Source organism: Bos javanicus, chromosome 14 (genome assembly GCF_032452875.1).
Source record: "Bos javanicus breed banteng chromosome 14, ARS-OSU_banteng_1.0, whole genome shotgun sequence".
In the NCBI taxonomy this organism is placed as follows: Eukaryota; Metazoa; Chordata; class Mammalia; order Artiodactyla; family Bovidae; genus Bos; species Bos javanicus.
The window spans coordinates 54,960,623-54,982,077 of record NC_083881.1 but is presented as its reverse complement, the minus strand read 5'-3'; the positions used below and the strand labels follow the sequence as shown (position 1 = coordinate 54,982,077).

The 21,455-nt window shown below is 44.6% G+C and overlaps 1 protein-coding gene across 7 annotated transcripts in view; it reads right to left on the bottom strand.

Moving 5' to 3' along the window:
• The window catches only part of SYBU (syntabulin), a 130,719-nt gene that overhangs the window by 19,531 nt on the left and 89,733 nt on the right, over positions 1-21,455 (bottom strand). The gene's annotated exons all lie outside the window — the stretch shown is intronic.

Below are 21,455 nucleotides of genomic sequence, written 5' to 3'. Positions count from 1 at the left end.
TATTTTGTTTTATTAAATCAATGAATATGTAGGCCATGTTCATTTTTCTATGATTAATACCAAACATTATGTACCAGAAACCATCCTGAGCATCTTTTACATGTTAAGCCACTTATTTTTCATGACAGGACAAATTCTATGTGGTAGGGACAGCTATTAGACCATTTTAAAGATACGGAAGAGAAGCTGAGTGACACACACCAGGTCACACAATAAGTGGAGCCAAGAGGGAAACCAAGCCGTCTAACCCCAGAGTGCCCGCTCTTAAACCCACATGGGCTTAATGGATACGCTTGAGCATACAGATTTACATTCTTGTTTGATTATTTCCTTAGAATAAATTCCTAAACGTAGAACATTAAAACCAAACATTATATAACATTATAAACATTATAAAACATTAAAACCAAAGTATATACCCACTTTAAGACTTTAATATATATTCCATAGGGATTTTTTGGATGGCATGAGCCTAAAGCAGTTTTGGGGGACAAGGAAGTATTTGCCCGCATCCGCTGGTATGTAGATACCTATTGGTAAATCGCCGATGTCACAGGGACTCCTTCAGCAAAGCACAGGGAAAAATATTTGGCCACTGAAGAGCTGTGCTTGAAAAGCTGAAGGGAATTTTAAAATGTGCATATCCAAGTCAATATCCTCATCAATACTGTCTTCAATCAGGTACTAGGTAGGCGGAGCACGATGACCTTTGAGATATCTTGCAATGCTGATGCTGGTGATTACACACTGGGCAGCAGACAGCACCTTCCAGCCAGAAAGGAGCTGTGCTTGCCGGCCTCCAGAAGCTCTGCGGGTTTTTGTTCAGGAGTGCTGCTGGATTCTCTTGAGAGGCCTTACTTTTATTCATAACCTTAGGGTAATGAGCATTCTATGCATGTGATGGTAAGGCTGGGAATTAGAGAAGGAAGGGAAAATGGAAACAAAAAATATGGGCAAAATTTACTGATAACTAGATGCATTTTTTTTAAAACACTGTGATCCAGTCTCTTAGGACGTTATTATTTTTGCCTGCTTTCAGGACACTGTGGATTCCTCATTCATCAGAATATCACACAGGCCTCTGAGAACAGAGAACTCCTAACGTCTACGAAGTGGTAATAAGCCATCCTAAACCACTGCTTCAAGCAACCCCAAACCTTCCTTTATCCTTTGTTACCACAAAACAATCAGATTAATTCAGGTTGGCCACCTATATCTCCACCTCAAACAGAATCAGCAAATTAAAAACACACACACACAAAAAAAACCCAGACCCCCATCAATTCATCTTCCCATCCCCCGTCCCCACACACAGATACACAGATCTTCTATTTAAAGGTCTCTGGGGAAGGGAGAGGAGCCGTTTTCACTAAGGCCAAGTAGCACTATTAAGGAGCAGCTGGAGCAGTGGACATGTGTAATTACAGATGACGCTACTCCAAGTCTATTCAGTAGCACTGACTCTTAGCTGCAGAGCTGAGCTCTGGGGGCCCAGCCAAGGAATCCAAAAAATGCTTCACAGCCAAAAGAGGATTTTTGTTTTACTTATTGCAAACTAATCCCAAAACTTCCATAGGTATTTATGTCAGAAAGGGAATATTTGATCTAAAGATCAACAAAGGGATTGAAATATATCTATAAATGTTATAAATATTTTCTTTCAGTTTATTATTTGTCTTTGAGTCTACTGTATTTTTATGTACTTAGATTTTATGTTTATAGTTATGTAGTTAGATTTATCAATACAAAATTATTCATTTCTACATACTTTAAATTTGAACTTCTGTTTATAAATGTTTATATATGCTTTTAAATGTATGGCAGTTCCATATGAACGTCAATCAGAATGAAGATAAATCTTTTCTGAAATTATGATAAAATGGAAATGGTATTTACAACCTTTCAGGAAGACATATCAGATCATGTCCGATGTAGAAGTGAATAATTTTGTATTGATAAATCTAACTATATAACTATAAACATAAATCTAATTACATAAAAATAAAATAGCAGAGTCAAAGACAAATAACAAATTGAATGAAAATATTTATAACACATTTATAGATAAAGGGCTAATTTCCTTAACTTACCAAAAGCTCAAACCAATTAGAAAAAAAAGAGAGGAAAACAGAGAACAGAAAAATGGGCAAAGGACATGAACAGTCAGATGGCAGACAGAGAAAAACAAACCACCGATATACCTGAAATGCCATACAATCTCACTTATAAAATTAAAAATGGAAATGAAAAAGGATTTTTTTCCAACAGATCAGCAAAAAAAAAAAAAGAGTTTGCTAACACTGGTTCTGTTAAGGGTTTGGGGCAAAACACTAGTGTGAATTGGTGCAACGTGCATAAAAAAGAACACTGTACTGCTGGGAACTTACCCTGCACGTAAGCATCCAAGAAAATTGTCCATCAGTACTGACAGCCTAAGTCGGGCAGCACAGCAAACTAAATGCATACTCTACAATCATGACGAGGGGTGACACGCACCTGTGTGTGCCGAGATGGAAAGACCTGTTACTAGACCAGGAAAGCAAGATACAGAAGAGTGGGTGTGGCATGCTTGCTTCTCTGTAAATAAACCTTTAAATCATAAACTGCTACATGTATAGAACATTTTTCTTGGGGAACAAAAAGAGATCTGGTATAATGATTCCCTTGAAAATAGGACAATGAGGATATAAACAGACTCTTATTTTCATTTTATAACTTCCTGAGCCATGTGGCTTTTCTAACCAGGTGCATATGACTCTTGTTATAAAAATTATAAGTAGGGGAATAGTACAATTATGGGCAATTGGTTCTTTCCTTGAAAGTCTAAGATTTTAAAAGAAAATCATCATATAATAAAAGTAATCACACCATATAATGCAGTATTGTGAGGGTTTGGGAGTCAAGCCACTTGGGTTTGAATTACAGCCCTTCTGTTAACTCTATGGAGCCTCAAGCAAGTTGTTTACCCTCTCTCTGCCTCTGTTTCCCCACCTGTAAAACAGGGATGAAAATATTAAGAGTAGGTAGTGCTAAGGGACTGTGGGGATTAGGTGAAACATGAAAAGAAATGAAGACAGTGCCTGGCACACAGCAAGCACTCGTTACAGGTAAGCTATTATTATTTCTAAGTAGAATTATTATTTCTAGCTAGAATTATTTCTAACTAGAATTACTGATACAGTGGTTTGAGGGCTGGAAGAGGGCTTTTTCAGGCATCGTTCCCTTAAAAAACCCCACAACAGGAAATGCTTTATCTCACTGGAGTCAGGCATTTTTATAGTCACTCTTTACAAATGGTGGTCTTCCCTCAGTGGAGAGCATGTTTCTATTTTTAACCATATGTGTGTACGTATGTGTGTACACAATAGACTATGTAATAAAGATCCACAGTCCTAAGCTTCCCTGGCGGTCCAGTGGTTAAGAATCTGCCTCGAAATGCAAGGGACACTGGTTCGATCCCTGGTCCAGGAAGATCCCACATGCCGAGAAGCAACTAAGTCAGTGCGTCACAACTATTGAGCCTGTGCTCTAGAGCCCATGTGCCACAGCAACTGAAGCCCGGGCCCCTGGAGCCTGTGCTCTGTAACAAAATAAGCCACAGCAATGAGAACCCTGCGTCCTGCAACGAGGAGTACCTCCCGCTCATTACAACCAGAGAAAAAGCCCCACACAGCAACGAAGACCCAGCACAGCCATTAATAAATAAATCAGATTATATTAAAAAAATATCCATGGTCCTAAAACAAAGTCCCCATGGACAGCCTCCAAAAATCTCTAGAGTTGCTCCTGCACTAGAAGCCTGCTTTCAGAAAAGCCCAGGGAAAATGCACACACCTTTACAACAGCTCAAGTCTTGGCAGAGGCCAGTCCCCTGAGAAAGGGCGGGAGGGACAATGGGAGAGGAGGCACAGAGGGCCAACAGGTCAAGGATAACACCATCAGCTTTGCTTCTTTATCTTGGCCTGGCTCAGCTACCTGTATTTGGCAGAAATACAATCTACCTGCCAAGCAAGAAAAGTGGATGGAAGAAATGATAAGCAAAGAGCAGAGTATAAATAAACTTCCAGAAGGGAAGAGAAAGCGAACATTTCTGACCAGGGCAAAAAGCTTATTAATCTCCCACAGGGCCTGAGGATATAACTAGCATCCTTCTACCTCACCCCCCAGGAAAATTAAGACTCTGCATTGGTTAACCTCAGCAGAGTACAGGGCAGGAGCATGGGTCCGTTTGGCTTCGTGAACAATCATCCAAGTTCCCTGGGCCTGTTATCTTCATTACTGATAAATAAATGTGATCCTGCCGATTTATCAGAGATGGCTAAGAGGTGAATGATAGAGATCAATCAGTTCAACCTAAGGCCAGTCAGATGCCTCTGGGGTCCTCTGGCACCACTGCCGTGCACAACTCAGCATCCCCAGAAGGGGGCGCCAGCCTGAAAGCTCACACACCAACAAGCTCTACCCAAAGAAGGCTCTACAAAGCCTGGCTCCACCTCTCACTTGCCATGTGTTCTTGGCCAGGTGTTTTTAACTTCTGTAAACCTTAGTTTCCTTATTTATTTATGGAGTAAATGTGTGTGTCTGTGTGTATGTTTATGGGCTTCATAGGTGGCACTAGTGGTAAAGAACCTAAATGTAGGACGTGACGTTAACAGACTAGGAAAGATCCCCTGGAGGAGGGTATGGCTACCCACTCCAGTACTCTTGCCCGGAGAATGCCATGAACAGGGGAGCCTGGCAAGCTACAAGCCATATTGCAAAGAATCTGACATGACTGAAGTGACTTAGCAGGTAGGAGGCATATATATATATATATATATATATATATATATATATATATATATGTAAAACATCTGTTGGCTCATCGAAAAAGCAAGAGTGCCAGAAAAACATCTACTTCTGCTTTATTGACTATTCCAAAGCCTTTGACTGTGTGGATCACAACAAACTGTGGAAAATTCTTAAAGAGATGGGAATACCAAACTGCCTGACCTGCCTCCTGAGAAATCTGTATGCAGGTCAAGAAGCAACAGTTAGAACTGGACATGGAAGGATGGACTGGTTTCAAATCGGGAAAGGAGTACGTCGAGGCTATATATTGTCACCCTGCTTATTTAACTTATATGCAGAATACATCATGCGAAACGAGGGGCTGGATGAAGTACAAACTGGAATCAAAATTGCCGGAAGAAATATCAATAACCTCAGATATGCAGAAAACACCACCCTTGTGGCAGAAAGTGAAGAACTAAAAAGCCTCTTGATGAACGTGAAAGAGGAGAGTGAAAAAGTTGGTTTAAAACTCAACATTCAGAGAACTAGGATCATGGCATCCGGTCCCATCACTTCATGGCAAAGAGATGGAGAAACAATGGAAACAGGTGAGAGACTTTATTTTTGGGGGCTCCAAAGTCATGGCAGATGGTGACTGCAGCCATGAAATTAAAAGACGATTGCTCCTTGGAAGAAAAGTTATGACCAACCCAGAGAGCATATTAAAAAGCAGAGACATTACCAACAAAGGTCCGTCTAGTCAAAGCTATGGTTTTTTCAGTAGTCATGTATGGATGTGAAAGTTGGACTATAAAGTTGAGTGCTGAAAAATTGATGCTTTTGAACTGTGGTATTGGAGAAGACTCTTGAGAGTCCTTTATACTGCAAGGAGATCCAACCAGTCCATCTTAAAGGAAATCAGTCCTGAATATTAATTGGAAGGACTGATGCTAAAGCTGAAACTCCAATACTTTGGCCACCTGATGTGAAGAACTGACTCATCTGAAAAGACCCTGATGCTGGGAAAGATTGAAGGCAGGAGGAGAAGGGGATGACAGAGGATGAGGTGGTTGGATAGCATCACCGACAAGATGGACATGAGTTTGAGTAAGCTCCGGGAGCTGGTGATGGACAGGAAACCTTGGCAAGCTGCAGTCCATAGGGTCGTGAAGAGTCGAGCATGACTGAGCAACTGAACTGAACTGATATATATACACACACACATATATTTAAGGTTAACTTATTGTTTAATAAAAAATGTATTGAGCATCTGCTGTGTGCCATGTGTCAGGCCCTGCTCTAGGTGGGTGATTTCTACCTTGTAGAGCTGTGGTGAAGTTGAAATGAATGGAAAGTGAAATGCATGGTAAGTGCTTGACATGTTCACAAATATTAATCTGATAATTATTAATAATGCAATGATTTCTAAAACTTACTGTGTATAAGCGTCACCTGGGAAGTGGAGACTTCTGGGAAACACTCATAGAAATTCCTTTAGAAGGCTGGGAAGGGTGGGTGACCCAGGAATCAGCATTTTAAGTAATTACCATAGATGATTGTGCAGCAGATGGTTATGGACCACACTGTGAGGAGGAGAGCTCCAAAGATACAGAGCGCAGGGAATCTCTCTCCAGTCTGGTTAAACTCAAGAGCTTTCTTCCATGGCAAGTGGAAGGCGAGTGAGCAGAAGTTAAGAAGGCTTCACTCGACGACAAGGCACACAGGAGAGAAGAGTGTAACAGAGTGATCTCTGCCCTCGCAGCCCTCCAGAAGCACGTTCCTGGGCTAGGTGCATTCTTAGAGGACTGGAAGGAAAGGGGGAACATATAGAAGGTACCAGTTCCAGCCAAGCGCATGTGCACACATGTCGGTTTATAAAGCCAGTAGGACATTTAGCAGTTTATCCATGGTTTGAAGTCCTCATAATCCGGTTTTAAAGAGGAAGGGCTGAGCGCTTTGGACTTGGGGGTATCAGCAATCATCCAACACTGATACAGCTCACAGCCCAGCCAGCTCTCCACTGGGTCATCCCATCAGCCCCAACCCTCTGGTAGGTTCGAGTTGTCCCTGGCTGACATGCCAAGTGAAACCAAGGAACCACACATGTGTGCAGAGCCTCCCACACTGAACCAGCGTCGGGCACAGGCCCTTAAGAAGAGGGGCTCGAAGGGCAACCCTCAGCCACACGGCCTTCCGCTAAACAGGTCTGGGAAGGGTGGCCTCCACGGTGGCCGTGAACTTCATCCACACTGATTATCTTGCGGGCCTGGTAATAACACGAGCTGATCCTCCTTGCAGAATTTTTCACTCTTACATGTTCCTCATCTTTGACTTGTCAAGTTTATTCAACTGAGTTGCTGCCACTTAGGGAAAAAAAGCCAGCTGGTGAGCCGGCTGCTTCTATTTAAGGAGACGTGTTTATCCAGCGTTTACCAAAATGAGGTGCCTGCCCTCCGTGTCTGGCAGGAAAACCTAAATCAGAGAAAAAGCAGCGCTCAAGGTGGCAGTGGTGGGTTCGGAGCAGGGGTGTCACCGTGGAGACAGCTGACGGGGAGGAAGGGGGTGGTGATGGGGTGGGGGAGAACTGGGGACTGACGTGTCACTAAGACTACAAAGGCAGAGCACGGCTCGGATTCCTGTCTGGGACTGCAGGATATAAGGGGGAAGGATTAGGGATGGGTCTTGTTCAAAGTCCCCTGACTTTGCACGCTTAGTGAGGCCCTGCTCTCTGCAAGCAGTTTGAGACCATGAATGGAACAACATCACCCACTTGCTAAGGAAGAAGATGACATAACTTATAATTTGTTGCAGAGACACACAGCAGGGTTCTAAAACAGCATTTCTTTCTTTCTTTCTAAACCTCCTTAAGCACAGTTTCTAAAATAGACTCCAAGACTGAACAGTTTCGACTGCCTCCCGGCATCCTCGTCACGGTCACCGCCTCGTGACCCGGGGCACGCCGATTGGTGTGCGCTCTCAGCTCCAGGCTCCTGGAGGGCTGCTGCCCAGTACCCCCCGGGGAAGCTGCGCCTCACGCTGCCGCGCTCTCCTGACTTTCGCGGAAGCCCCGACCTTCCTCTTCACTCCACTGAACCATCTGCCTCGAACTACATCACTGGATCTTGTCAGCACGTGGCCTCGCTCCACTTCGAATATTTCGACATCCTTTCACCTTTATTCCTGAGGAATTTATCCTCTCTCTCTCTAGCATTTCAATCCCCATGAAGTTGTTTCTCTTCACTTTTTATGCGGTGGTACAGTTCAGTAGCCTCCGTTACTAGCTGTGTGACCTTGGGAATGGCACTCGGCCTCTCTGCGCCTTCTATGGACAGAGAATGGTAACGGGAGCTTTCTTACAGAGTTGTTTTAAGGGTTATGTAAACTACTATAGGTAAACCATGTAGAACGTAGGGCCTGGCGCTTGGTAAAAACTTAAAAATACTGCTATTATTTTGATTTTTCTTCTCACGATCTCCCTCTCTGAATCACATCTGAGTCCCAATACACGATGGGCCCAGTCGGAGATGACTTGGAGCACAGAGCAGGAGTGAGGTGGGGAGCACGGAGCAGGACTAAGGTGGGGAGCACGGAGCAGGACTAAGGTGAGGAGCACAGAGCAGGAGTGGGGTGGGAGCACAGAGCAGGAGTGGGGTGGGAGCACAAAGCAGGAGTGAGGTGAGGAGCACAGAGCAGGAGCGAGGTGGGGAGCACAGAGCAGGAGCGGGGTGGGGAGCACAGAGCAGGAGTGAGGTGAGGCTGTAGTGTGGGGTGTAGTTATGAGCAAGCATTCAAAACAAGCAAGAAAATAAACAGAAGATTCTCCCAGAGGATGGTAAAGATTCTGCCTCCTCCCTTTAGATTCTAAATTGAGTAAATCCTCAGACCTGGGCTGTATTGACTGAATCTTCCAATTTCACAGGAAAGCCTCAAGCACACTAAAAAACAGAGAGCTAACCATCAAGCCTTCTCGCAGGGTCAGGGGTCACAAACACACACTCAGGATACAGCATCTCCACGAGGGCGAGATTTCGTCAGTTCCTTTGCACACCCAGCAACCGTCATGCTGAGATGCTGAACCTGTTTTTTCAGAAAGAAGCAAACTTCTCAGGACAGAGATTCATTAGGTGCTAAGAGAGGTCAACAAAGGAAAACACTGTTCCCTACTGGAAGGATTACGATTCCAGGAGATGCTCAGTGAACCAGCAAGCTCTGGAAAGGATTCACGACTATCCGAGACTGCGGCAGGAGGAGTGCGGAGAAGGGCGTCCAGGGAGAAGGGGCGGCAGGAGACAGCAGCGCTGTGGGGGGAGCGGAAGCAGCATCGGGAACGAGGCCATCAAGGCAGTTTAGACCCAGCTGAGTTTAAAATCCCCAAAAGTTTGGTTGGATGCAGATCTTTCCATTTCTAGAACTCCGACCTTTGCTTCTCTGAGAAAACATGTAAACGTGACCTTTCTCAGGCAGGTGGGTAGGAAAGAGAAGGAAACATCTATGTTTTTCCTACTTCAGGGACACTGTAGCCTTTAGTTTTGTCTGAAGTGACTCTACGGACAATCTTCGATGACCTCCTGACCTCCCTGCCTCCTGAGTGATCTCCGTTGATAAGCTGCACAAACTGAGACAAGGTGAGAGGCAGTGGCCAAGACTTGAGGTCACAGCGCTGCGTGGACCCGAGCCTGGACCTTCAGAGTGGGGCTGCGTTATTTTCTCTGAAACCCAGAAAGCTATTTTCCCACCTGCTGTCCGCATTGAAACATGAGTTTCAGAGGCACAGAACTGGATTAATCAAATTCCTTGGTTCTTGACACACACTCCTCATTGACTCATGAAAGACTACCTTTATTTTTATTTTCTAACTGGTTTATGTTTTTATTTATTCACAGTTAATATTATAATAAATAAAGAAACCACCCTCATCAGAAACACTAGATGGTCGACACCAACTTACATATACTTCTTCTTCTTATTGCCTGTTCACCATTTCCTGGTTTTCATTTTTACAAAGAGCAATCACATCTATTTGAATTTCCAAATGGCAATTTTTTTTTCTTGTTTCATCTATTTTTCACTTTTTAATAAACAGGTTATCATGATATGTATAGTATTTGGGAAAATTTTCACTCAAAATTATGTTGCTAAAATACTCCTATAGTTATAGTACATTCATTTGACAACTGTATAATAAAATACTCCTATAGTTATAGTACATTCATTTGACAACTGTATAATAGTCCACTGTATGACTTATTCCATAATTTAGGTCTTAATTCTTCTGATGATGAGAAAATTAGTTCGGTTAATTCCAGCTACTCATCTAGCTAGGTTTTCCATTCTGATAAAGCATCCACTTGCATTTCCAGAGGCTCAAATCCTCCAAAGAAAACTATCAACTCAGTGAATCTACTTCTATGTTATACATTCCATGGACAAAAGAAAGTGCTCGTGGGTCACTTGCGCTTACACATTTGTCTTTATATCCCTTCCCTCTCATTGTTGTGAAGAAATCAAGAGTTAAACATAAAACTAGACTCTGCTTTACCCTGTCCCAATTTTAGGATCCAACATGCCCAAGGTGATCCTTTCTAGCGTCATTCTGACCTGGAGTAACCCTAAAATCTCAAGAATCACCTGATAACCTACTGGGTTTAGCTTAGGTCACTACATGACCTTGCCCCTTAACTTAGACAATGAGACCAGTCCATGAATGTGAGAAACCAACCCAGAGTTTACTGGACTGTGCATACAACCTCATAGAGGGAGAAAGCCCTTGGCCCTCAAAGGGCAGAGGAGGGGGACATGAAATGGCTTAAGACAGCCCAGAACTTATTAATAGCTAAGTACCTAGTTTTAAGACGAAATGCTGGGTTTGCATCACAGGTGAAGTTCTGAATACGTAAGTGAAGTGATGTTGCTCAGTCGTGTCCGCTTCTTTGCGACCCCGTGGACGGTAGCCTACCAGGCTCCTCCGTTCATGGGATTGTCCAGGCAAGAGTACTGGAGTGGGTTGCCACTGGCTTCTCCATCTGAATACATAGCTGAGTCTTAAATCAGGCCCCACTGTTTTAGAGAAGGGGGAGCTACTATATAAAAGTCTCTACATTAGAAAGCAATTACCCTGCTCTAGAAATGTTAAAACCGAAGTAAAGATGACCATCTTCTGATTTGCATCTAAGCATCTACATGCTAGAGCGGACATTCTGTTGCTTCAGAACATCTTTGTGAATTTAAATAATTAGGTTGGTGAAGCAGGTCTGGTGATTATAGGGTAGACTTTAAACTATCCTCTGCCCCTAAAGTCACCAACCATCTTCCCATTCCTCTAAGACAGTGGTTTTCACAGTGTGGTTCCAAACCAGCAGCAGCAGCATCACCTGGGAACTTATCAGGAATACAGATTCTCAGGCCCCACCCCAGACCTACAGAGTCAGCAACTCAGAGGCAGGGCTACATGCTCAGTCGCTTCAGTCGTGTCCATGGACCATAGCCAACCAGGCTCCACTGTTCATGGGATTCTCCAGGTAAGAATACTGGAGGGGGCTGTGCCCTCCTCCAGGGGATCTTCCCGACCCAGGGATCAAGCCCATGTCTTCTGTGTCTTTTCCACTGCAGGCAGACTCTTAACCTGCTGAGCCACCTGGGAAGCCCATATTTTAACAAGCCCTTCAGGTCTCTGAACACTAAACTTGGGAATCATTCTAATACACCCTCTGACTGAGATCACATGTATCGGCTTCCTGAATGGCTGCCTCTGAGAAACAGAGCAGCAGGCTTGCCTCTGATTTAAAATATAGCTACACAGCACAGCATACATTTTGGGAATAATCTTTTACATATTTCGCACTCAAAATGAGTCAATTTCTGATTTTACTTGGCATAATACTGAGTGTTACTAACTGTGCTTCATGTAACTGATAGTAGGTATTTAACATCTGTGGTTAAAAGCAGAGTCCAGCACTGGTGGTGGAGAAGGCACTGGCAACCCACTCCAGTACTCTTGCCTGGAAAATCCCATGGACAGAGGAGCCTGGTAGGCTGCAGTCCAAGGGGTCACGAAGAGTTGGACACGACTGAGCGACTTCACTTTCACTTTTCACTTTCATGCATTGGAGGAGGAAATGGCACCCCACTCCAGTGTTCTTGCTTGGAGAATCCCAGGGATGGTGGGGCCTGGTGGGCTGCCATCTATGGGGTCGCACAGAGTCGGACACGACTGAAGTGACTTAGCAGCAGCAGCAGCATTGGTGGGTTCTGAGAGAAGATATCTAATCTTTCATTTAATGCCAGTGTGACCTTGGTGATTGATTAATCTCTTTATTACTCAGTTTCCTCACTCTAAAAGGGATCCCAGGCTGGTTGTATGGGAGCATTGTGAGGACTCAGTGACATAATGGGGACTGTGATAAATGCATTAATATTACTATTCAAGTATTAAGACACTGGACTGGAAGAAACACAAACTGGAATCAAGATTGCCGGGAGAAATATCAATAACCTCAGATATACAGATGACACCCACCCTTATGGCAGAAAGTGAAGAGGAACTCAAAAGCCTCTTGATAAAAGTGAAAGTGGAGAGTGAAAAAGTTGGCTTAAAGCTCAACATTCAGAAAACGAAGATCATGGCATCCGGTCCCACCACTTCATGGGAAATAGATGGAGAAACAGTGGAAACAGTGTCAGACCTTATTTTTCTGGGCTCCAAAATCACTGCAGATGGTGACTGCAGCCATGAAATTAAAAGACGCTAACTCCTTTGAAGGAAAGTTATGACCAACCTAGATAGCGTATTCAAAAGCAGAGACATTACTTTGCCAACAAAGGTTCGTCTAGTCAAGGCTATGGTTTTTCCTGTGGTCATGTATGGATGTGAGAGTTGGACTGTGAAGAAGGCTGAGCGCTGAAGAATTGATGCTTTTGAACTGTGGTGTTGGAGAAGACTCTTGAGAGTCCTTTGGACTGCAAGGAGATCCAACCAGTCCATTCTAAAGGAGATCAGCCCTGGGATTTCTTTGGAAGGAATGATGCTAAAGCTGAAACTCCAGTACTTTGGCCACCTCATGCGAAGAGTTGACTCATTGGAAAAGACTCTGATGCTGGGAGGGATTGGGGGCAAGAGGAGAAGGGGACGACAGAGGATGAGATGGCTGGATGGCATTGCTGACTCGATGGACGTGAGTCTGAGTGAACTCCGGGAGTTGGTGATGGACAGGGAGGCCTGGTGTGCTGCGATTCATGGGGTTGCAAAGAGTCGGACACGACTGAGCGACTGATCTGATCTGATCTGATTAATATTCAGCATTATTACTTATTGGCTGACTTAACCCCATGTTTGGTATGTGTTGCTAAATATTAAGTTTCTCAAAGCATTCTTGCATATGGGCTCCATAAATGTGTTTTTCTAAAGCACCATGACTTAAATAAGAAGGTGAAGACTTTATTACATGATGAAACTCTTAATTCAAGTGATGAGTTTATTACAGATCTCAGTAATGATTAGAAATGGCTTATTATGTTCACACGCTGTCAATGTGCTGTACATGTATTCTCATTTAATACATATCAAGTCTATGAGACAGGTACAATTTTACTCCCATTTTACATATGACAGAAGGAGAGAACAGGTAGCTTGCTCAAGATTACACAGCTTGTATATAGTGAAGCTGGGATTTGAAGGTGGACATTTAAGCTTGAGAAATACCACAATAATATGCATCAAAATATGCCGTGAACACTAAGAATGCATACCTGCACCAAGAGCTGGGAGATTTTATTTTCCTCATAAGTGGTTGCTGGCTTGCTCAAGCAAAGGGCTTGCTGAAACTTTGGAAAATTCATTTACAAACCATCTGCTGTAGGAGTCTTAATAAGATTATCACCCTCTGTTCTGCCTCCCTTGTTTTAGTCACTAAGTCATGTCTGACTCTGTGACTCCATGAACTGTTGCCCACCACGCTCCTCTGTCCATGGGATTTCCCAGGCAAGAATAATGAAGTGGGTTGCCATTTGCTCCTCTGGGGATCTTCCCAACTCAGGGATCAAACCCGAGTCTCCTGCATTGCAGGTGGATTCCTTACCACCGAGCCACCTGGGAAGCCCCGCATCGCTTACCAGAGAGCAAACAATTAGTGAACACAGACCACACTAGCCAGGAGACAGCCCTTTTTAAATTTTTTTAGCACCTGAACCCATCAGGCTGAGCCACTCACCTATTCTCAACAAAAATAATAGGACTGGGGCTTCCCTGATGGTGCAGTGGTAAAGAATCTGCCTGCCAATGCTGGAGACATGGGTTCCAGCCTTGATTCAGGAAGATCCCACACACCTCAGAGCAGCTAAGCCTGTGAGCCACAACTATGGAGCCTGTGCTTTAGCGCCTGGACTGCAGTAACTCAAAGGGCCACAACTACTGAAGCCTCAGCGCCCTAGAGCCTGTGCTCCACAAGAGAAGCCCCCACAATGAGAGGCCTGCTCGCGGCAACCAGAGAAAAAGCCGGTGCAGCAACACAGGCCCAGCACAGCCGGAAATAAATAATTAAATACAGAAGTTTTTAAAAATAGGATTGACGCTTCATTCTTAAATGAGAAGTTAACAATCATGGATACGCTTAAGAGACTGCCAGTTTAAAACCTCTCATAAAGCGGGGCTTTTGACGGCGTGGTCTGAGGCCCGTCTGCATCAGTGTCACCTGGACACTTGCTGAAAACACAGATTCTTGACTTACATCCCAAATCTGTCCACTGACATTTCCTCAAGTCATTCCCATAACACACATTTTTACAAATGCCCAGGTGATCTTTTATGCATGCTAAAGTCTGAGAACCACTACAGTAAATGGCTCTGGTTTTCAATATTTAACTATAGACTGCAGCCATCTACTCGAATCTGCCTGTAGTAACTTCCATGATCTGTCTGCTTCTTCCCATCCTGAATGCTCCACCCCAGGCCACGATCATTTCTTACCAGAATTATGACACCACCACCCACTGTAATCCAGCTGCTCATCGTGGCCCCGAGCACTCCATCTTCCAGGCTGCTCCAGAGCATAAATCTAATTAGGTGATTCCCCTGTTGAAACCCTTAATGGTGCTCGTGTCCTGAAGATAAAGTCCAAACTTCAATGCATAATCTACAAGCCGTCCATAGAATCTGTCCCGACTGCCACAACTGCACCCCGGCTGGTGGAACCATCGACATTTCTGGAAGGCAGCACAACCATCTCTGGACTCCAGTTTTCACAAAAGCTGTTCCCTCCACCTGGAAGGATGAGTTTTCTTTCCCCCTGGGCCTGGCTAACTACTACCTGTTCTTCAGGTCTCAGCTTAGCTTTAACCTTTAACTCCTTCAGGAAAGAGATCAGAAGCCCTTCCTTTATGCTCTCACCCCACCCAGAATTTTAATGAGCATTCATTTCATTGCACTGCAACTGTCTGTAATTTCCCAGCCCATTGTCAGCTCCTTGAGGGCTCCTCTATGACTGTACCCGTGTCTAATGCAGCACTGAATACACAGTAGCTGCTATGGTCTTGAAAGGTTTCATAACACTGAAAGTTCCTCCATACTCAGTATTCAGCAAGGGCGCCTGGAAATGCTCTTGACTGAGTTACCTTCCTCTTTCTCTCCTTTCAGTTTGGGTTGACAGCCTGTTGTTCTTTACGGTTAGGATAAATATTCCCTCCAATCCTACCTACCAATAGGGCTTTCCAGGTGGTGGCAGTGGTAAGGAATCCACCTGCAATGCAGGAGATGTGGGTTTGATCCCTGGGTTGGGAAAATCCCCTGAAGGAGGGCATGACAACCAACTTCAGTATTCTTGTCTGGAGAATCCCATGGACAGAGAAGCCTGGTGGGCTACAGTCTATAGGGTTGCACAGAGTCGGATACGACTGAAGTAACTGAGTACACACGCATACCTACCTACCCATATGCCTAAATTTCTTAAAATTCAAGTTTTCAGCCCCAAATTTAGCACGCAAAAACCATGCAGTTTGGGAAGACCTCTGTCTTGTTCATCACTGTATCCCCCCAAACTAAACACTGTACCTGACAGAGGAGATTCGGAAGAATATTTACTGAGTGAAGGAAGGTACTAAAAGAACTTACAGATATGACTGTGGAAATACCACCAATTTTGGGGAAATCAGAAAGGAAGAGATGTAGCTGGTTGGTGATGAACAAAAAGTACAGAGGTTATCAAAGCAGAGAAACAATAAATCCTGGAAATCACAAACTGCTACATTTGGTGTTGATCTCCAGTAAAACTGTAGGAAAGGTCCCTTCATAAGGTAAGTAGAAGCCAGAAAGAGAAGTCATATGACTATAGTCATAAAAAAAATTTCATTCCTTTCCTGACGGCGCTATGATTTGGGGCGGCCACACAAATGGGTTACCTGGAATTCAGCAGGCAATTAGCCACAACACTTCGGAAAGTCTTATGAACAAGGCTGCCATGGGAACTGGATGGCAGCACAGTTCAGGACCCAAAGGATGTTGACTAATGGATTGCCTGCCAACCTCGAGGGAAATCTCTAGTAATGTGTCACCTGGCTTTGTATCTGCCCTTATCCTATTAACATGCCTTATTAATGACACAGATGAAAGCATGGATGGCCTGGTGCTGATGGCAGACTAGAGATTACACAGACCTTGAAGGGATAACTAACGCAACAGACAACAGAGTCAGACACGAACGTTACTAACCGCTGTGTACTAAAAGCCTACTTAACCTACCTCTGATATTTTCTTGAATCTAAAGACATTTGTTCTAAAGACATACAGGGTGTAAAAGAAGAAACTGAGGTTCTGAGTGGTGATGGAACTTGCTCCAAGTCACGGAGCTGGTAACAGCAGAGCTGGTCAGTCTGACTCCAGAGTTGGCTTTCTTCTTTGTCCACGCTGCTTGGGACCTTGTCATCAGAATTCACAATGATCTAAGATCTGGAAACCAAAATGATAGCATTCAACTCAAATGTGTGTTGAGCTGTGCATAGGCACTCGGGGGAGGAAACAAGAAGTATGGTTCCAGGGCTCAAGGCTCTTCTCAGGAGGAGACGAGCTTCAGAGACAAACAACTAGGAGATGAGAGGACATGCTGAGTGCAAGATAGAGAGAGGGCATTAGGGGACCACAGAGGAGGAAGAAATCCTCTCGGCTGTGTGAGCAGAAGAGGGCAGGGACAATGTCAAGGGAGAGATGCCTTGAGCAGTCGGGAGAACGTGATTAAGTGCTGGGGGTACAGAAGGGAGCGGACTTTCGGTGAAGGGGGTAGTATGAACTGAAACCCAGAGGAAGGAAAACACAGGGCACATTTAGCATATACTGAACCCCTTCTTTGGCTGGGATGTAGTGATCAGATGAGAAAATGCAGCCACAAAGGTGAGTTGAAGAGAGTTGAAGAATGTAAAGCTATGCTAAGGGCCTATGCTGGGAAAGATTGAAGGCAAAAGGAAAAAAAGGGAGGCAGAGGATGAGATGGTTGGATGGCATCACTGACTCAATGGATGTGAGTCTGAGAAAACTCTGGGAGATACGGAAGGACAGGGAAGCCTGGCGTGCTGCAGAAAGTTGGACATGACTTAGCGACTGAACAACAACAAGGACCTTTACTCTGAAGGCAAGAGGGAGCCATGGCGAGTTTTGAACAGGGCTTTATTATGAATACACTGATGTTTTATGGAGATCTTGCAGCAGTGAAACCTGCAGGAGGGACTGGAGGTGGGAAGGCCAGGCAGGTGACTGTTACAGTTCGGAGCCAGGCTGTATCTAAGGGGGAAAGCGCCCTGCCTACAGAGTTCCTCTCCACGTAGCTCTTAGGTTCACAAAGTTAACTGCATAGATTCAAAATCAGTTAAAACCCCAGTTGTACAAAAGGATTTAAAACAGGAAAAGCACAGAGCAAGTTAAATATTAAGAGACACCTCATCTTACACTGGGTTTCCCTGGTGGCTCAGATGGTAAAGAATTTGCCTGCAATGCAGAAGACCCAGGTTTGACCCCTGGGTTGGGAAGATCCCCTGGAAAAGGGAATGGAAACCTACTCCAGTATTTTTGCTTGGAGAATTACATGGACAGAGGAGTCTGGTGAGCTATAGTCCATGGGATTGCAAAGAGTCGGACACAACTGAGTGACGAACACGTTCATGTTGATCTTATGTTACACACTTGACCGCAGTGCTACCCACACAAAAGAACAACTGAAACGGCCATATGTACAGTAATTCTCTCTGCCAAACGAAAGGAAAAAATGTTTCTCATATGGCCCGAGGACTATGTGAAAAATTGAATTCTCTAATCAGAATGGATTGACCATGCTCCAAGATCAATGCTACCTTCACCACTGTGTAATATTTTCTGGAGAGTAGGCTGTAAGCGGGCTTCCCAGGTGGTGCAGTAGTAAAGAATCCACCTGTCAATGCAGGAGACCCGGGTTTGATCCCTGGGTCAGGAAGATCCCTTGGAGAAGGAAATGGCAACCCACTCCAGTATTCTTCCCTGGAAAATTCCATGGACAAAGCAGCCTGGCAGGCTACAGTCCACGGGGTCACAGAGAATCAGACATGACTGAGCAACTGAGCACGCAATCAATCTTTAACACAAATATTTTTTATTTGCAAGCACAAATGTCAACAAAATAAAAACAAACAAGCTGGGTAAATTCTGGCAATTCCTGGCATCTGTACATAGTGTTAGAACAAAAGCAAGCAAATGGAGCAATGAAAGGTCTCATGGGGTTTGTTTAAATTCAGATGTGTGTTCAAGAAACTAAAGTGAGAATCGGGGAGAGAGGGAAAAATGAAGTCACATGGAAATGTTTCTGGCAAGGACCTGGCAACACAAAAGAGGATATCTGGATGAGTGGAGGGATGGGCTAGGAGGAAAGCAGGTGTGAGGCAGGTCAACCAGCTCTTGCACTCTCGCCCTGGGACACCTGATCAAGGCCAGCAGAGCCTGGCACCTCTGGGGAGGGGACTTCACCCAGAGGCCATGCTCCCACTGCGCCTTCAGAGCTGGGTGCTCCCTGGGCAGAGGCCAGGCATTCTGCAAACAAGCTGAGCTCCCAGCAGCAAGCTCCAAAGGTCACCTCACCCCATTGTTTAACCCACTGAAAACTACTGAGACTCTCAAGCTTCTGAACAAAATGTTTTTGAATGTCCCCCTGAAAATGTTCTCTGCTGGTTCTTGTGTGGTGCCTGGCATTTAAAAAGAATGAAGCTCTCTCACCATCAGATTATGCTCTGCACACAAATTATGCTCTGCATTTCCATGGATTTGTTTAATGGAACCTTCCCCAGGCTCTCAACTCAAAGTGACGTCTGGCACGGAGCACGCGTTCCCCAGCCAACCCTTTGCTTGCCCGGCTCCTCTGCCCCACCCCCCGACGCAAGTTAACTTTTAATTCAAGTGTACTCAGTGTTCCTTAGTCTCTCCACCTCTCTCCTCCCCATTCCACACTGTTCTAAGAAAAGCCACAATGGAATGGAAAGGCAAAACAGATTATGAAAAAAAACATTAAGGCCACTCTCTTTAGGACCACTGGACAGTTGTTTGCATGGCAGTGAAATGAAGAGGATAAGTAGGAAGTTTTTTGTTGTTTAGTTGCTAAGTCGTGTCTGACTCTTTGCAACCCCGTGGACTGTAGCCCGCCAGGCTCCTCTGTCCATGGGATTTCCCAGGCAAGAATACTGGAGTGAGTTGCCACTTCCTTCTCTAGGGGATCTTCCTGACTCAGGGATCCAACCCACGTCTCCTGCATTGGCAGGTGGATTCTTTACCACTGAGCCACCAGGGAAGCCCAAGTAGGAAGTCTCCCCAAACAATTAAACGGTATGTGACTCATTTCTGTGACCTACATCCATAAGCATCCCAAAGGAACAAAACCAACAAGGCTCAAAAGGAACAAACTGACCAAAACTGAATTCCAGTATCTCCTTGGTGTATAGCATCACAAAGATATCTTCCAGGCTCTACAAGGGCATATCCATCTGTCCACAAACATCCAATGAGAACCTCTTAAGTTCTAGGCCCTGTGCGACTTAGGGAGAGCACAAAGGCAGATAGCTCCATGTTTAAATTTTACCCTTGGGCTCCAACATATTTGTAGGGGCACATACCTAAGGTGGTAGAGATTATTTTTAAAATGAAAGGAATTGATAAAACACACATTTCAATGTAGTGGTTACCTCTGGGGAAAGGCCAAGAATGAGATCTGGAAGAGCCTGTAGGCAGCTTCAGTGGTGGTAATTCTTACAGCGGAAGACGGGTCACAGTGCCTGCTTTATTATTATTTTCTATAGCTTATATATGGGCTTTCCAAGTGGCACTAGCAGTGAAGAACCCACCTGCCAATACAGGAGATGTCTAGTCAAGGCTATGGTTTTTCCTGTGGTCATGTATGGATGTGAGAGTTGGACTGTGAAGAAAGCTGAGCACCGAAGAATTGATGCTTTTGAACTGTGGTGTTGGAGAAGCCTCTTGAGAGTCCCTTGGACTGCAAGGAGATCCAACCAGTCCATTCTAAAGGAGATCAGTCCTGGGTGTTCTTTGGAAAGAATGATGCTAAAGCTGAAACTCCAGTACTTTGGCCACCTCATGCGAAGAGTTGACTCATTGGAAAAGACTCTGATGCTGGGAGGGATTAGGGGCAGGAGGAGAAGGAGACGACAGAAGATGAGATGGCTGGATGGCATCACCGACTCGAAAGATGTGAGTTTGAGTGAACTCTGGGAGTTGGTGATGGACAGGGAGGCCTGGTGTGCTGCGATTCATGGGGTTGCAAAGAGTCGGACATGACTGAGTGACTGAACTGAACTGAAGAGATGTGGATTGGCTTCCTAGGTCAGGAAGATCCCCTGGAGGACGGAATGGAAATCTACTCCAGCATTCTTGCCGGGAGAATCCCATGGACAGAGAAGCCTGGTAGGCTGTAGTCCATGGGGTCACAAAGAGTCTGACACGACAGAGCAACTTAGAATGGCACAGCATGGCATAGCTTACACATGTTATATCTGTTCTTTATGGGCAGTATATTAAATACATAATATTTAAAAAGAAAGAAATAAGGCAGCATGAATTATTTAAAATAAAAACAAAATGTGGGGGATGGCAAGAATGAAAGAAGGAAGGAAAGAAGGGGAAAAACATGGTCCACATCCTAAAGAGGCTCACATCCTAGCAGAGGAAAGACTCATGTTAACTGCAACATGGTAGCCATGACAATAGAACTTAAACTCCAAAGGAAGTACATGGGGCTTCCCTGGTGGCTCAGTGGTAAAGAATCCACCTGCCAATGCAGGAGACTTGGGTTGGAGCCCTGGGTCAGGAAGATTCTCTGGAGAAGGAAATGGCAACCTACTCTATTATTCTTGCTTGGGAAATCCCATGGATAGAGAAGCCAGGCGGGCTACAGTCCCTGGGGATCTTAAAAGAGTGGGACATGACTTAGCAGGTAAAGCATAACAAGAAAGTACGTAGTACTAAAGTTAACAGCAATGGCATGTAAAATTCAGATCCTTGAGTGTCTTCACACTTAAAAACCTAGTTTTACCCTTTCTAAGTGTCAATCTAGCATTACTTCCCCGAGACCCTTCCCAGAACTCCAAAGTCTGGGTTCCATGGTCCTCCTCGGTACACTCAGGGGACTCAGCACCTTCCCCAGAAACACATCACATCACACACATATGTGGCG